The following is a 15724-nucleotide window of genomic DNA, read 5'->3' on the forward strand; positions in this document are numbered from 1 at the left end:
CTCCTAGGAAAGCAGTTGCCACTGCTGGGAGGGATACTGCTCCTCTGAGCTTGGCCACCTTTTGTCCCGGGCATCACTGCAGGTAATACCATAATGTTTTCAAAAGCAGCATGCAAATAACAGGAGCAGCAATACGTAACAGTGTAGGCTAACGCATGTGAATAGGTCTCACTTTGGGGATGAACTGCATCCAACCTTGAAAGATCAGACTCCTCCTGGCTAAGAGTTCACAGTGCCAATAATGCTCTTAAGGGGGGGGGGGGGTGTTTGATTATAGGTCCTGTGTCTCAGCGGTGACACAGCTATGAGTGAGCTAAAATCATACGCTCAGTCAATTTAAGTAGATTAATGCTAACTTGTGTGAGCACATGCAGAGGACTTCTCTATATCTACTGACATGTTTCCAATAGGAGTGTTTTTCCAGCATAGGAATATTTTAAAACCTTGGCGGCTTCACTGCTTTGGTTTTGAATTTTTTTTAAATCATACAGTACATTGTGGGTAAAACAACCACCCCTTCCCCAAGATGAAGAAACTACCCCAGTAAATACGACAATCTGGCAGCGTGGCTTGTCCATCTGAGATGCTTCTGCTGACACAGAGACGTGGCTGTGGGTTCACAGCTCCTCACACCCCCGGCTGCTGCAGCCATCGCCCTCGAAGTCTGGAGGGCAGATGTAGCTTTTGCAGGGCCAGACACAGCTGAACGTGAATACTGGAGATGAGACTGCTCCTTTGTCAGTTTATAAGGACACAACATATGGTAAGAGGGCTGGGGGCAGTGGCAGGGCACCGCACATCCCGCATGTCCCTTAGCCTGCCTTTCTTGCTTCAGTAAATCCAGATCTAGCCACTGTATCGGCACCATCAGAGTGGGTCAATGCCTCTGCCAGGGACAGAGTTTGGAGGTGTAGAGGAGTGTTCGATTAGTACAGCCACCATCACAAGCGTACCACAATGGGTATGCTTATGCCTGCAAGAAAGCTTGTATTAAAACCGGTATTTTAGAAAAAGTGAAATCAAACTCCAAGCCTAACTAACCAAAGCAGATATATTGTTACGAAGCCCACATGAAATCAGATGAGAATGACTTATTTCAGTTTAGCTTAAACCGATGCTTACCTGAGTCTGGCCAAATCAAATCAGTCTGGTTCAAATGAGCGGTCACAACGATTTTGCACTAGCTTAATTCAGTGGCTTCAGGTCAAACTGACAATTAAATCAGTGCAAACTGTCAGGTAGGCATGAGAATATTATAATCATATACATGTAAGAAACAGAAGTAAATATTTTAGCTAGTTAACATGGGCCATGTGATAGGCTATATTACAAAGTATAAAGATTATTAGAGCTGAAGAGAAACATTTCATTGCAAATAGTATTTTAACTGAAAAAATCATGTAGCTCTGAAGGGAGCTCGTATGATGAAAAACGTGCTTATTTTTTTCTCCAGGAACATCTGTTAGTCTAATGAAAATGTACTTTCTCCCTACAACCCACAGCTTGCTTAAATTCTTAAGACTATCATGGCTATAACATAACAACTACTACATAGCACACAAGAGTATAACAATGTATGTGGAATAATAGTACAAGAGTTAATATTAATCTGAACAAGCTACTAAAGTTAAACTGACCTGTAGACAGATATTTATGATCTGGAAAGACAGGGCTGAAAGTTATCTACAAAAATATATGATAATTCTCCTCATACTTCTCAAAGTGTTTCCTGAAACTAGCTATAGAAAGACTCACGTCCCCTTCTCCCCCGGTAGTTGTCCCTCCATGGGACGTTTTATCATCGGGTTTGCCACCTGATGGCCTCTTTTGCACCCCCCTCCAGAACCAGGCAAGCTTCTCAAGAAGGTCCCAACATCCTGAAGAAGATGGGAAACCCATAGGGTCTTCTCACAGGAAAACATTCTTCTAGCATTTAATTTGGAAAGGTCATCCTGAACCTTTTGCTTTCAGAACATATTTTAAAAGTGGTGAAATCCTGCTGTTAAAAGCTGTCATTAAGTGCTGGTGATCTGAATTATATATACCCTAATACAGACAAGACAATTTAGCCTTTCTCTTGGTGTACCAGATTTCTATTCCCCTGCAAGATGCAGGCATTAAAAAAGTCTTTTTTTTTTTTGTCTCCCAAGTCTCCAATACTGTTTCAGACAAACTCTGTTCATCTCTTCTGAAGAGAATTAATTTTATTTTTTTTAGTGAATTACAGGTGATTATAGTGAAGTTTGTACAAAAGGTAACTCTCTCAGACCAAGCTGTAAAGTCTAACATTTCCAGCTTCACAAGATGGTCACACTTTGCCTGGAATGCCAGATTTATCTCATGTAATTCATATTTCAGATATCTTCAAACATCTCCCCTGCTTTGGTTAAGTTATTGACACGCGTAATGCTTTTCTGCATTTCTGGATTGCAGCAGAACATTCCTGAGTAGAAAAGGTGCCAGATTAAAAAGTCTGTTTTTAAAAACACTTTATATTATTGGACTATTAGAAGTGAATGAATCTGACAGTTTAATTGCTATTTCATAATACTCTGTGTTTACTTTTTGTATTTTGCCTAGATTATGTAAACAGACATCAGGTTAATTTTTATTTGCAGCTGAACTTTTTGCAGTCACTGCCAATTCTGGCTCCCTTGCCCCAACACAGTATTTCAGTGTGAGCATTTGCAAGCACAACAAAGTTTGTTAAAACCAAAACAAACAGAATTAAATAAAATTTAAAAAAAGAAAGAAATAAAAAGAAAAAAAATAAGTTTCCGCATTTGTTTTCTAAAGTTCATACTGACACTAAATTTTATGTGGCACTTCCTTGCCATGTTTGATTATACAAGACAGTAAGATTAGAAAGCCCCCAGAAACTAACAGTCACTCAAGAAAAATTATGCAGAGCAATATTTATTCTCTGCATTCAGAGTTTAATTTTTCACTTTGGCTTCTGTAACAATTGGATCAGAAAGGTTATTGGATCAGAAAACCTTATGAAATGTTTTTTCCTCTGAAAAACGGGTGGCATTATAAAATCAGAGCTCTTACAGACACTAAACAAATCCTTGCATTGAAGACTAAATGCATCTGTAGTAACCCCACATTATCTCATGTCTTTACTGTCTCCAGAGATCTCATCCCACATCATTGGAAATACTTAAAAAAAAATATATTGGTGATGTTTATAATGACCAGGGAGAATAAAAGTCAGAGCCCGACAATTTAAGAGTATTAAGATTGCTTTTGCAGAGACTGTACTGAACTCATATTACATATTTGTAGCAGAGCATTATCGTTTGCTGGAATTCTTCTTGGCTACATATTTTTATCTAATGGAATGCTCCAAACTATTTCCTCCCTGGATAGACACCATGGGACATTACACTGGGACATTACACTGTAACTAAGGATGCCCCCTGAAAAACAGGGTACTTCGCCGTTTAGTCTTTCTCCATTTTGCTTGCATTTTTCATTGGGTTTCAATAACCGATAACTAAATTATTCATCTGCTCCACATGCTCAAGTGCAGAGCTGTGGATTCTCCTATTGAGTCTAGACATGCTGGAAAACTGGCGCAAACTGAGTAAACATTTGCTGAATCCACCCTGCTTTCCATCTCATATAACCCAGTGGCTGAAAAATGGAGGGATATAAAAAGAAACATTTACATTAACCCATCCATTAGCTTCTCCCACCTGAGCAACTTCTCTAGCGATACTGCAGTTAGTCAGAAGAGCAGGGACATAACTAATAGTTAGGTTCTTGGAATACTTGCTTTCAAACAGAACATTTTGTGGTATTAAAAAAAAAAATCAAAGAAGCTTTGTTCTTTTGAAAAATCTCCTCCTAAACCCATTTGTTTCTGGCCAAGGATAGACAAATGTCTCTGATAAAGGATACCTGGAAAACTGGCAAGGGAGACATTGTAGAACAGCATTTGGACCTGGAACGTGATGGCATTGAAAGAAAAACTAGCAAAGAGAAAATAATTATACTTCACTATTTGACATGACCTTGTGTACCACATTAGCAACATGATGTTCCCTCAGTTTGGATAAGAAAATCGTGTGTGATTCACAAAGAAACATTTTGAGCATAGCTGTGCTTGTTAGTCTCCGTATTTATGGATCTGTCAGCTCTTCCACTGTAAACACCGATGCTGAGCATCAGATCTCTGCTGCGAAACACTGCTGCGGAACAAAACATCACCAACAAGCACCACAGGCTGGGCTTGAGGGAGGTACTCTTTCTCTCTTTCCTAAAACTGTTTAAGTCAGGTTTTTTAAGGTTATACACAGTTCAATAGAAAGGGAAAAAATAGCAAATTCAGGTACTCAAAAATATCTCAATGGTTTTGAGTTGCTACGATCAAAGTTAATGTAAGGCATATTTAATAATGGCTTGCTTCATGACATGGACCAGCATCTTTTCTAAAAAGCATCTGAAATGCTTTTATTGAGGCTGAGGCTCAGACTGGTCTTCTTACATGTGCTTGAGAAAGGAGTCCGTGAAGTGTAAGTGTAGGGTGCTTTTTGGAAGACTGGGATTAAGTGTAACAGTCTCTCTGGAATATCCCAATTAAGACCAGTTGCTGTTAGTTAACTGGTGAGAAATGTGAGTTAGAGTCCCCTTCCATGACCATTTTCCCTAGCAGAAAACCCAGTGAAACCACTCTGACCTTCCCTGTGCTGGACACCATTCCCCTCCCGTGCTCCAGTCCACCAACCCACCAGTACCACTTGCCACTGGCCAGGGGAACTGCGTATTTTTTTCCTAATGCAGATGGTCTCAGGGATCCACTTTATGTCACAGCACCACCAGCTGAGGGGGAGCAGCAAACCGTGATGTGGGGGACAGGCAGAAGAGGTCGGGGAAGGGGGAGAGTGGATGTTATGCACGAGAGTGGTGCTGCCAAGAAGCGTAGCTTTGAAGCACAGCCCAGGAGCGGCGAAGACCTTTCTTCTCCCTTTCTCTAAAGCTCTCCACAGGCTCCAGGGCAGACCCCTGGCCTCCCACAGAAGCAGAGGGGGTGCTGTGCAGGCACCAGGCTCCACCATGGGGCGGGAAGGGATTATTTTAGGAAGCTGAAATGTTTCCGTCACTGGAGGTCTTTGAGAACAGGACGGATGAGCAGCAGTCAAGAATAGCTCAGTTACAGTTGATCCTCCCTTGGGCCAGAGAGGGAAAATTGATGATTTTATATGATTTTTTCCATTCCTATGATTCCGTGGTTGAAGCAGGGCCATGGTTCAACTAGGGCCATAGATCACATCCTCATTAACTAACACTGTACGTATAGTTAACCATCATATGCATCTCTCAGTCAGTGGTCTGCATTTACCCTTTCATGAAGTGTTATACTATATCTACAAAGTTACCAGCTAACTGAACTTCTCTTATATCATAAAAATATCAGTTCCTGTAAAAGCTAGGGGCACTGCTTCCCCCCATAAAAATTCCCAGAGCTAAAAAACAAACAAAAAGGCATAGCTTTTGTTTTGAGTGTGATGCAGCAGGCAGATGCTCCCAAGCCTCACAAGGACAATGTAAAGTGCCACCGATGCTGTATTTAGTCCTGTGCTGGAGAACCGAAGTACAAGAGAGGGGACTCCTTTCCTCAGCACCACCCTATTTGCAGGGAATTTCTGCCTCTGCACCACCATCCCCTCCTGGAAAAAATATTCTTAGAGCTGATGGATGGGAAGCCACAGCAGCTATGTAAAGGCAATCAACTCCTGCAGCATTTCTGACCCTCAGAGGGGACGAGATCTCCTGCCTGTGCCTTTAGATGAACCTGCAGAAATATGGCTCCGGGCAGCCTTAACATTGCCTTTTGGACTGATGCACACACACCATTTGTTTGAAAGGGATCAGATAATCATGTGATAAACCCCTTGGGACAGAGGAGCAATCTGACTATCTGTTTGATACTGCAGCGCGGATGTCTAGACAGCAATCAGCTAGCTTACACCCCCGTCTCACATTACTTTTCGGGTACGGCAGGTAGTCACATTATTACATGCTTTGGGGTAAATGGCCGGTGGATTTGAAATTAAAGTAATGTGCAATGTAGTTTAATGAGATTTAGTGCTCACTGAAATAGAGACTAAAATTACAAAATCATAACATTAGATGGAGGGTGGTTAAAACCCTAGAAGACGTTATCACTTTTTCCATTGCCAGGTTTATTTCCTGACACCACAAAAACACAGTCTGGGGTAGTTTCCAAATATATTTATTGTTTCTGGAAGTCAGATTTAAAATACGCAGTAAGGGAGAGAAAAAATAAGAGCAACACTTTATTCCTCAAGAAATCTGTCAGCCACTACATAACAGAGCTTAGCAAAAACATAACCTATAAAATAAAAAGCGATTTCATAAGCATTCGTCAAGAAATCTTTTCCCCTGTAATAATCCGGTATTGAACAGTATCAATGTCACACTGCTGAGCTAAACAGACTTCAGTCTGATCCAGCAGGACCGTGCCTCTGCTCTCATCACTTCTGACCTCCGAGTCACAAGCTGACAGAGAGGTTGGCCTTAACCTATAATTTTCGTCACACCGTTTGATCCCTGTCTATAGCTCTACGGGTGGCACACAGTGGCACAGAAGCTCAAAGACATCATTTGCAGGGCTCAGCCCATGAAGTCCGGTGCGGGGTCCCAGCTTGTCATTTGAAAGATGTACGGAAAGAAAAAACCCACACAAAGCATAACTTATCATCTCCGACTTTCTGGTGTGCCTAGCACTTCAGACTTGAAAAGAGTAACATGCTTTTAGAAAGCAGCCCTTCTCAAAGACTCGCTAACTTATTTCAATCCAGGCTGGATAACTTTACACTGAGAAGACACTGCTGATGAGTAAAGGAGGTGCTAAGTTCCTGGGCTCCAGCTAGAAGGACAACACACACCTGTGCCAGTGCCGGCGGAACGGGGACCTTCCCAAGCCCCCGGAGCAGCGAGCGGTGAGCACCTTGGCACCCAGGTGGCACGGGCAGCTCTGCCTGCCCAGGGAACGGGCACGGGAAGACCCGCTGCCCCACCGGTGGGCTTGTACGCCGCCTGTGCACCTATTAGTGAAGAGCTGGTGCTGACAAATGCCTGCCAGGCACAGACCACGTCTCTAATGTAAGCTGAGAGTCCTCTGGGAATGCTCCTGTCCTGCAACCAGCTTTTCTGGGAGCAGATTTAGGTCAGTACTGACCACTCATGAGAGTAAACGTCAGTAAACTCCACTTGAGTTTTGTTATCACGTAGTGGCCATATTAACTGGCCATACTCTTAATGCAGCGGTTTGCAGGTTGCTACATACAGTGGCCAAAGGGATTTGAGGACAGGTCTGAAAATGAGGATAGTTATACAAAACAACCGCTTTTAAGCTTTGCCAGAGGGTTCATATTTTGCTGGAAAGGTATTTTTTTATGCCACCGTCACCGGACGATTTTGAAGTCTGTACAGACAAATGCAGCAGTGATTTACAACTTCTGATTCGACAAGAAATAAGCTATGCAGTAGCATCCATGCTGGTACGAAGTCTTGCTTTCCTCATAGGGCCGCTGCCATGCCTGGAGCACGCAACACTTCTATGCAGAAGAGGTATCGCTCTTCTGGTCCCCAAGCCATGCCCCTCTGCAGTGTCAGGTGGAAGTCATTTACGGACTACTCAAACACCAAAGCACCCCTCCACCTCCCAGTCTGGGCTCTTGCCAGCACCCGCTCCCCGGGAGGGCCAGAGAAACGCAGCCGATGCTCCTCTCCACGGCCTGACAGACACCCGCGTGCTCTTGAGTCTGAGTCTACGTGTTTTGAGAGACCTCGACTCCTTCTAGGGTAAACCCTGCACGCTCTGATTCGTCTCGCTGGTCCCTGGAAGAATATCTTGAAATTGTTAATTGTTGTTTTTGGAAGTTCTATCACCTTTAACAGGATGAGTATCTTCAGCTTGCCTAGTCTTGTAGTTGGAGTCAGGCCAGAGAAAGAGGGACTCCTTTCTGTCAGCATTATCTCCATCGCCTCCCCACCGCCAGACATGGGCACGCGCTGGGCGAGCAGTCAGCCTACTGACCTGAGGAAGGGCTGCGGGCACACAGGTGAGGCAACAACTCCTGATTTTGGCCTGAAAGGGCTTGTTGATATGACATCAGTGTCAGCATAGGTCAAACCTCTTGTGATTATTCTGCACTCATTTTTCAAACCAAATATTATATCTTTGAAAAATTCTGCTTCTTTTCTCCTTATTCCTTTATCCTCATTGCTTCCTCTGGGCTCCCACTGATTTTCTTTGCCTCCCTCCCACCTGCCCTTTGCTTCCTCTGTCTTTGGAGTCCTTAACCATCATCCCTATTTCTCTGCTGATTTCTGCCATTCCCCACTTCTTTGACTCTCTTTCCTCTTTGCTTCCTCTTTAGCTTCCCCTTCTTAATTTCCCCTTTCTTCCCCATTTGTGAGCTGCACAAAAGTTGATTTCCAGCTAAGCGAGGCACCCCACACAGGAAAGGTAAACCAGGGAAACTTTTCTTCTGATTTACCCTGAGTAGCTGCTCTCACTGCTGTAGACTGTCACTATGGCAGAGAAAAAAAGGAGTGCAAGTGCAATCTGTGACATGTAAAATGGCATACAGGAAGTCCAGCGGCCAAATGGCAAACTCTGGTTTACGCTGACCTTCAGTGCTTTGCGGTCACCTGCTGACTAGTACAGTCTCCTTCCTTTTCTGGTACTGTACATCTTCCCCAAACATCTTCCTCAGCAAATCCTCTTACTTTGCCATTCTGCTCTAAAATAAAGACTTTTTATAAAATTGTGTCCCTTTTGCTTTCACATTGCGTTTCCTCAGCACTGTGCTATTTAGATCTGTACTGAGAAAAAACCTCTAGCTGTTCTGCATTCTGGCATCCAATTACTAATTCTGGTGGAGCTAGACATTTCTGTAAACACGGCTGGACTATGGATGTTGTGCTTTGTTCAGGCTCCTTTATGACCTCTGGCATGCCACTCATCCTATGGGCCTCGGTCTCATCACATCAGGATTTTCAGACTTTCCTTTCTTACTTTTTATTTGAGGGAACCAGAGTTTTAAGAGACAAGGGGGGGATACAGTATTATTATTTTTATCCTTTGCCTGCCCCTCTGTTTCTCCTGCTGCCTAGCTTCCATGCAGCTGTTGAACATTTAAGAAAAACATGTCTCCCACTGAGCAAGTTCCCTACAAATGTGAGTTGAGCTTCAGGCAAGAGGAAATGTGAGTCCTGAGGTCACTCCTGAAATTAAGCCCTTGCCTGGCTGCACATAATTCTGCTGTTTAGAATTTAAGGGTGATTTAGAAAAAAATCTTTTATATTTCCTGCAAACAGCATAAGAAGAAACGAATGCCAGTGATCATGAGATGATCATATGATCTTTCAAATCTTGTTATGTTTTTCTGGTATTTTCAGTCCTGCTTTTCAAGCCTGCTGCTCAGACCCAGACAGAGAGGGGGAGGATGTGCGATTACGGACAGAAGATGGCCCGCTGGTACCGATCAGAGCTGATACCGGGAGGGCCCCATGCACTCTACACTGCTGGTTGGAGAAGACCAAACTTTTCTTTCCACTTAAAGACACTGGAGCTACACCCCCTTGCTCACCGGGGAGTAGTATTTCTGTCAGATATGAAGGCGGCTTCTAATCCGCTCTGACCTTGGTGAGAAATTCAAGTCCAAATGTAGTAACATAGAAGCTGACAGGTCAGCCTGAAGAATCTGAAGTGGGGGAGGCTTCCTTGCCTTCTTTCTTTCTGTCTTTCTCTCCTTCTTTCACTTGAAATCTTATCAAGGATCACTTCAAGTGCAGTGGCAGCCTGGCCGGCTGTAGAAACGACACCAGCTGTGTCATTGTCCCCGCTGTTACAATGCAGGCGCAGAGAGCATTTACTGGCTCGACCGACTACGTGCTACTACTGTTATAAATTCTTAAAGGTGGAGACAATTTGAGAAAGGCATTTACCTTTTCCTGTGTTAAAACTGCAAAAGGTGATCTAAATTTTACATCTGCATGTGATGCTTTACAGAAAGGCTTCTGTCTCCACCCCAGAGGCTCTCTATTTTTTATCTTCCAAGACTAATGCACAGACCCACACGAAGGTTGTGGGTAGTTCTCACCACCGCCGAAAGTTTCCGCCTGTCAGGTGTGTTAGTGCCCTCTTCTACAATGACTAAGACAAAACCTGGGTTATAGAAATGATCTGCGCTCCCTCTACTTCTCGCTTCCTTCCCGCATCAGTAATCTTTTTTATGTGCCTTGACAACAAAGGGGCTAAAAAATGCTTTGAGCTGGAGTCCCAGTTCAGGAATTATTTAGAAGTCTGAAAGATGACGGTTATCTTTCTGGCTATCTTTCTTCTGGTTATTTTTCTGGAAGTGAGCTTATTTTTTATCACACTGACAGAAGGTTAAAAGCTTCTGGTTAAAAGTTTGGGTGCTGCTTTGTACTTTGTCAGTCAAGCAACCAGCTTAAAATTTCTATTGATTGCTCACGACAAAAATTATAAACGGCTAAGGCCTATTTATTGTTTGTATTACTGCAGAAACAGGCACATCGAGTCATAGACAGACACACCCTCCCTCCCCCCCCATGTACGGCATTTATCAGGCAGAACAAAAGCACTTTCCTTGCATCAGAGAATTTACAATCTCATTACAAAGCAGCAGAAAGAGCAGATCTCGCAGCTTCCCCCAGTTCAGCGACCGCATGTACCAGCCCAGGAAAGGGAGGAGGCATTGCCCACCTGAGCGCAGGGGCTCACCAGCAAAACCCGGCCGCTGACGGGGACACGGGACCCCTCTGTGCCCGGACCTCCCCCCCACCAGCCTGGGGCTGATGGAAACCTGGGGCGAGCGCAGCGTGTCTGCTGCGTGCGGGCAGGGGGTCGGGGCAAAGCGGGGACTCTCAGAGGCGAAGCCTGAAGTGTCTGCAATAGATACAGACGGGCCGATGGAGGGAGACAGGGAAATAAGGAAATAATGTTGCTGAGTAATCAGTAATCATAGGTCAGCCACGTTGCTACCGAACTGCTGGCCCATTTTCTGTAGACGACATGTCAAAGGCATGATTTAATGAAGGTTTTGAAGGACACTGCCTCCAGGCGTCAGGAGCAGCATAAGGCAAAGCATAGAGGCTCTTGTTTGAAAATCTCAAAAGCAAATGAAGGAGGTGGGTAGCCGTGACCATCACCAATACTGAAAGGCAGATTATAAATATGGTGGGGTTGCATGAGGAAGGCAAAGACAAGTAAATTGTGCTTGATGGAGAGCCAGAGGAATGCTGCGGAGAGACAGGTCAAGGTAACAGGCTAGGGAAATTATCCTTGCAGCATCATTCTGGCTGGGCACTAGCAGAGCAGGACGGTGTTTGCTCAGGCCAGAGGAAGAATGTGACAATACTAAGGCAAGATCCTGGTGGTCCCTGTTTCCTTTTAAATTTGTTTTTCTGCTCTGTTTGCCGGTGTTGTAATCCAGAAAACATTTTGCCATTTCCTACCTGCAGCTATAGAGGTTTCCCAGATTGATTGACCCTGCTTGGGGACTGCGTCACGGGAGGAAAGATTACATGGCCTTTGCAGCTTCCACACTGCAAATGTCTCCTGGCTCGGCCAGGAGCCACAAAACATGATGCGAAACTGCCGGGGGGGGGGGGGGCAGGTAGTCTGGGGGTTAGGAGGGGTGCACAGAGCAGCTTCACATCCCATTTCCTATTTATGGGACGGGGCTCCTGAGAGGGGACACGGCTCTCCGGGTGGTGGGCAGAGCCAGGTGCCTGTCCAGGCAGGGTCGGTGGTCTCCCCTCAGGGAGGTACAGCCTGCTCATGGCACCAAGCCTTCGGGAGGAGAGATGGGGATACAGAGGCTTGGCAGAGACTGCTGGGGCTACTGGCAAAGGGCGGGCACCTCAGGGTGACACCCCAGCTTGCAGAGAGAGGAGGGGAGTCCCTCAGCAGCAGAGGCTGGAAGCGTATCACTGCCAGCAACAGAGGGAAGGTGTTTTCTTCACCTACTGATGCGCACATATGGGGCAGGCACTGGCAATAGGCAAGGAGGAGCAAGAACTCACTTGAACAAAGCCCTGAGCAACCACATCTAAGGTTGCAGCTCGCCCTGTTCTGAGCAAGAGTTTGGACTAGATGACCTCTGGAGGTCCTCTCCAACCTAAATTATTCTCTGAGCCCACTCTAGATTCAAATTTAATTTTCAGAGTGGTGTTTTAGCACCTGCTGCCTCTGAACCCTGGCATTCTTGATAATGTCAGCAGTGCCAAGGCATTTCTAAAAGGTCAGTGGTCCCCATCCCAAGCCACAGGGATTTCCTCCTGAAGACAAAGCAGCTTCAGTCACCTGCTGCTGGGACAATGGGGTAATGGCATTACAGGGACCTTCTGTGCCTCTTTATCTCTCTCCTCTGGGCATTCCTTCCTTGATGAGGAATTTCCTCAGAGCACTGCCTGAAAGGCTTTTTTAGGGAGATGCATTTATCTGTGCAGCAGATAAAACACTGCAGTGGAGGTCACATTCTTCCATCTTTGCCACTGTCACTAAGCTTGCCTGTAAGCTGGTGTCCACACTGGTGATCTACCGTCCCTGCACCTGCACACCACGTTATTTATTCTATTACACTGCATGACTACCAAACTAACAGCACAAAACTCAACTACAGCCTGGAATAACATGAAACTGTACTACAGCCTAGGTGTAGCTTTCCTCTCCTTAGCAGGAAAGCAGACAACTCGGCATCATAGGGGAATGATGAAATGGAGTCTTCCGAGCTTCTTCCTTCTTTGAAAAGAAAAGTCCTGTAGCATACTTCTTTTTTTCTTCTTTATAAATCAATCTTTTTTTCTTTTTTCCCACTGAAGAAAGAATTTTCAGCCACTGTCTCTTTTAAGCTTGAACACCAAAACATTGCCTCCTGGAAATGCCAATATTTTTATATGGACAGATCAGAGCCTGTCCAGCAACCAGAGCTCTTACAGGGCTGAGACAGCATCATCTGGGCAGTGACCAGGCCATGCTGTGCATCTCTTCAGCCAGACTCCCAATGGGATGGACCTTCGCAGTCTCTTGCCCTGTCCCATGCCCCTGTGAAGAACTGCCCGTGGGCAGGTGATGACAGTTGGACTACTGAAGCTTAACTTATTTGTCCAACACCTCCTGGGAAGACCAGCGTAAATGAGGAACTGGTGAGGAGAGAAACTGTACTACAGACTGGGTCTGCCTCTCCTGATACGGCTCCGGGATGTCCAACAGTGGTCTTTGGGTCCTGCAGTAGTGTGCAGCTACGCACTGGATGACACACCTGTTATTCAGATGCATGGCCTTCTCTGAAATAATCATCAAATTCAAGACTGAAAGTCAATTTCTGCTACTGCCATTATTTTTTAAATTGCACAGATGTGTGTCTTTATCCACGAATTGGTCTTTTCTGATCCAGATCACCTCCATCGTGTGAACATTTTAGATTTAGAGGTTCTGTTCGTTTTGTTTATCAGTGTGATTTTTCTGGGGTATGTTAGCTCCTGGGAAGTGAAGAAAAGGTTTTCTCCCAGCTAAATTTGCAAAACGTATTCCTTTCTCGTCGTTTCTTCCTATGGCCTTATCAATGCTACTTGCAAGCAAACTATTTTTACATGGCTATTTTTATCATTTTCTTCCTTTTACACTCGTCGGTGTTTTGTTAGGCTGATACATATTGGCTCCTCAGGCATATGCATTTATTTCTAACAGCATCCTGGGATTTCCTATCACAACTGAACAAAAGAAGGGGGGAAAAAAGCTGAAGATAGCTGGTAAATACAGCTGAGGTGAAGTCAGAGCACTATATTCTCTATCCAGATCTAAGGTATGTTCTCAAGAGCTTCCCATTTCGAGAACACTTATATGATATGTTTCCACTTAGCTTTTATGCCAAAAATATCCCAGTGCAGCTCCGCCGCTGATAAAAGCAGCAAGATGGTTCGTGTAAACAGGGCTCCAGGCAGCTGCCAGTCCTCCCAGTCGCCGTCTTGCACAAACCTGTGAGCAGCTGGCCGGGATCAGATACAAGGAGCCCGTGGCACGCAGGCTGGGCAGGCGGCCCCGTTCTCCATCACAGATGCTGGGGACCAGCCCTCCCATCTCCACCTCGCTGCCGAATCCCTGGATACCCCGCTGCTCCTCAGGTGCAGCTGGAGCCAGCGGCAGCAGCAAATCTCGAATGAGGCAGAACATGGCAGGAAAATAGTTCACCAGCACTGGCTGAGACACGTGGTTCATGTCTTCTTCACAAATGCATCAGCACCTGTTATATCAATTATAAGTGCTTCTGGAAAAGTAACCATTTTTAAAAGTAAGTAAATTAAATTAAGCCTTGTCCACAGACTCTGCATTTTAAATCTCATTACGAAACTTATCCGGATTTCAAAGAAGTTTAAAGCAATTATATGCTAGCTGCAATGCTAAAAGATTGTCCCGCTGTTCAGGTGGTCTGTGCTTGGACCTCTTAGCAGGAGTTTCCTCAAAGATGTTTCACTGGAAATAGGTCTAGATAACATGCCAGTAGCGCTTTAACTATTATCTTTTCAGCTTCCTCTGCTTCATCCTAAAAAGTGCATATGCATACTTCTGTCAATAGCTTCAATATTCTTGCCTCAGCGCCAACACTTTGTGACTTAATAAGAGGATCATCTGAACCATATGTGACTCCACTTCACTGGAAAGGCTGTCAAGAGAAACAGACTTCGTGCCTGAAAAACACTTCGATATAGCAAGAGGCGGTTGCAGTGTTCAGGGCAAAGGTCTGGACAGTAACTGCTCTAGCATGCAGGCAGAAGATAGAGAAACACACGCCGAGACATGCCAGAGTCAGACCTTCTGTACAGACAGGGTACAGAGCATCGTGAAAGGCTAAATGGGAACCGACCAGCCTCTGGACCAGAGTGGAGACGTTGGATATCTCTCTTAAGGGTCCCTATGCTATATTTGCTCCAGGAAAGAAAACAAAAGCAAATAAATAAATGCACAAGGAAAGGAGACAGAAGCTGTGCCCATACCAGGGATTGAACAGGGCCGGGACACTGGCCCATGGCTGCCTGTGCCTCAAGTTTGCGGGGACAATACTGGTGCGGAGAGGGGAGAAGTTAGGCATGTCCACCCAAGCCATGCTGCACTGCTCGACCTTAAAACCAGAAAGCAGTCCCCAGCACATTTTATTTCATCATGTAGACGTAGTTGGAGAGTTCTGGCAGAAAGGAAGAAATCTGCATTCAGAAAATGACCAGTGGATGGGCGTTGAGGGTGGTCTCACTCAGCTGCAGTGTTTGCAGCAGCTGTGCTCTGAGACCACTGTGCGTGGAGCAGGCAGCGCCGGGCGCGAGCAAAAGGCCTAAAGAGCAATTTTAGAATGGAGAAAGTAGGCTGTATTCTAGCTGCTTGCAAAGAAAGCATTTTGTGGTCAATGAGCAGTGAAAAGAGAAATGATTTGGCACAGTCCTTGAACTATGTCACGTTGCCCTTCTTGAGAAACTCCCTGGCAAATTCTTGATCTTCCCCCCTGCCGCACGCACCATTCCTGGCTACTCCGTGTGCCACTGAGCCCCACGGCTGGCCCTCCCCTCGCCGAAACCCAGGAGACCTCTGTGTCTGCGCCCAAGGTCCATGGCTGAAGGGGAGCCCAAGATGGCCCTGCAGCAGCTGGGCTGGCTTCAGCGCTCAATG

This window comes from Pelecanus crispus, chromosome 3 (genome assembly GCF_030463565.1).
Source record: "Pelecanus crispus isolate bPelCri1 chromosome 3, bPelCri1.pri, whole genome shotgun sequence".
In the NCBI taxonomy this organism is placed as follows: Eukaryota; Metazoa; Chordata; class Aves; order Pelecaniformes; family Pelecanidae; genus Pelecanus; species Pelecanus crispus.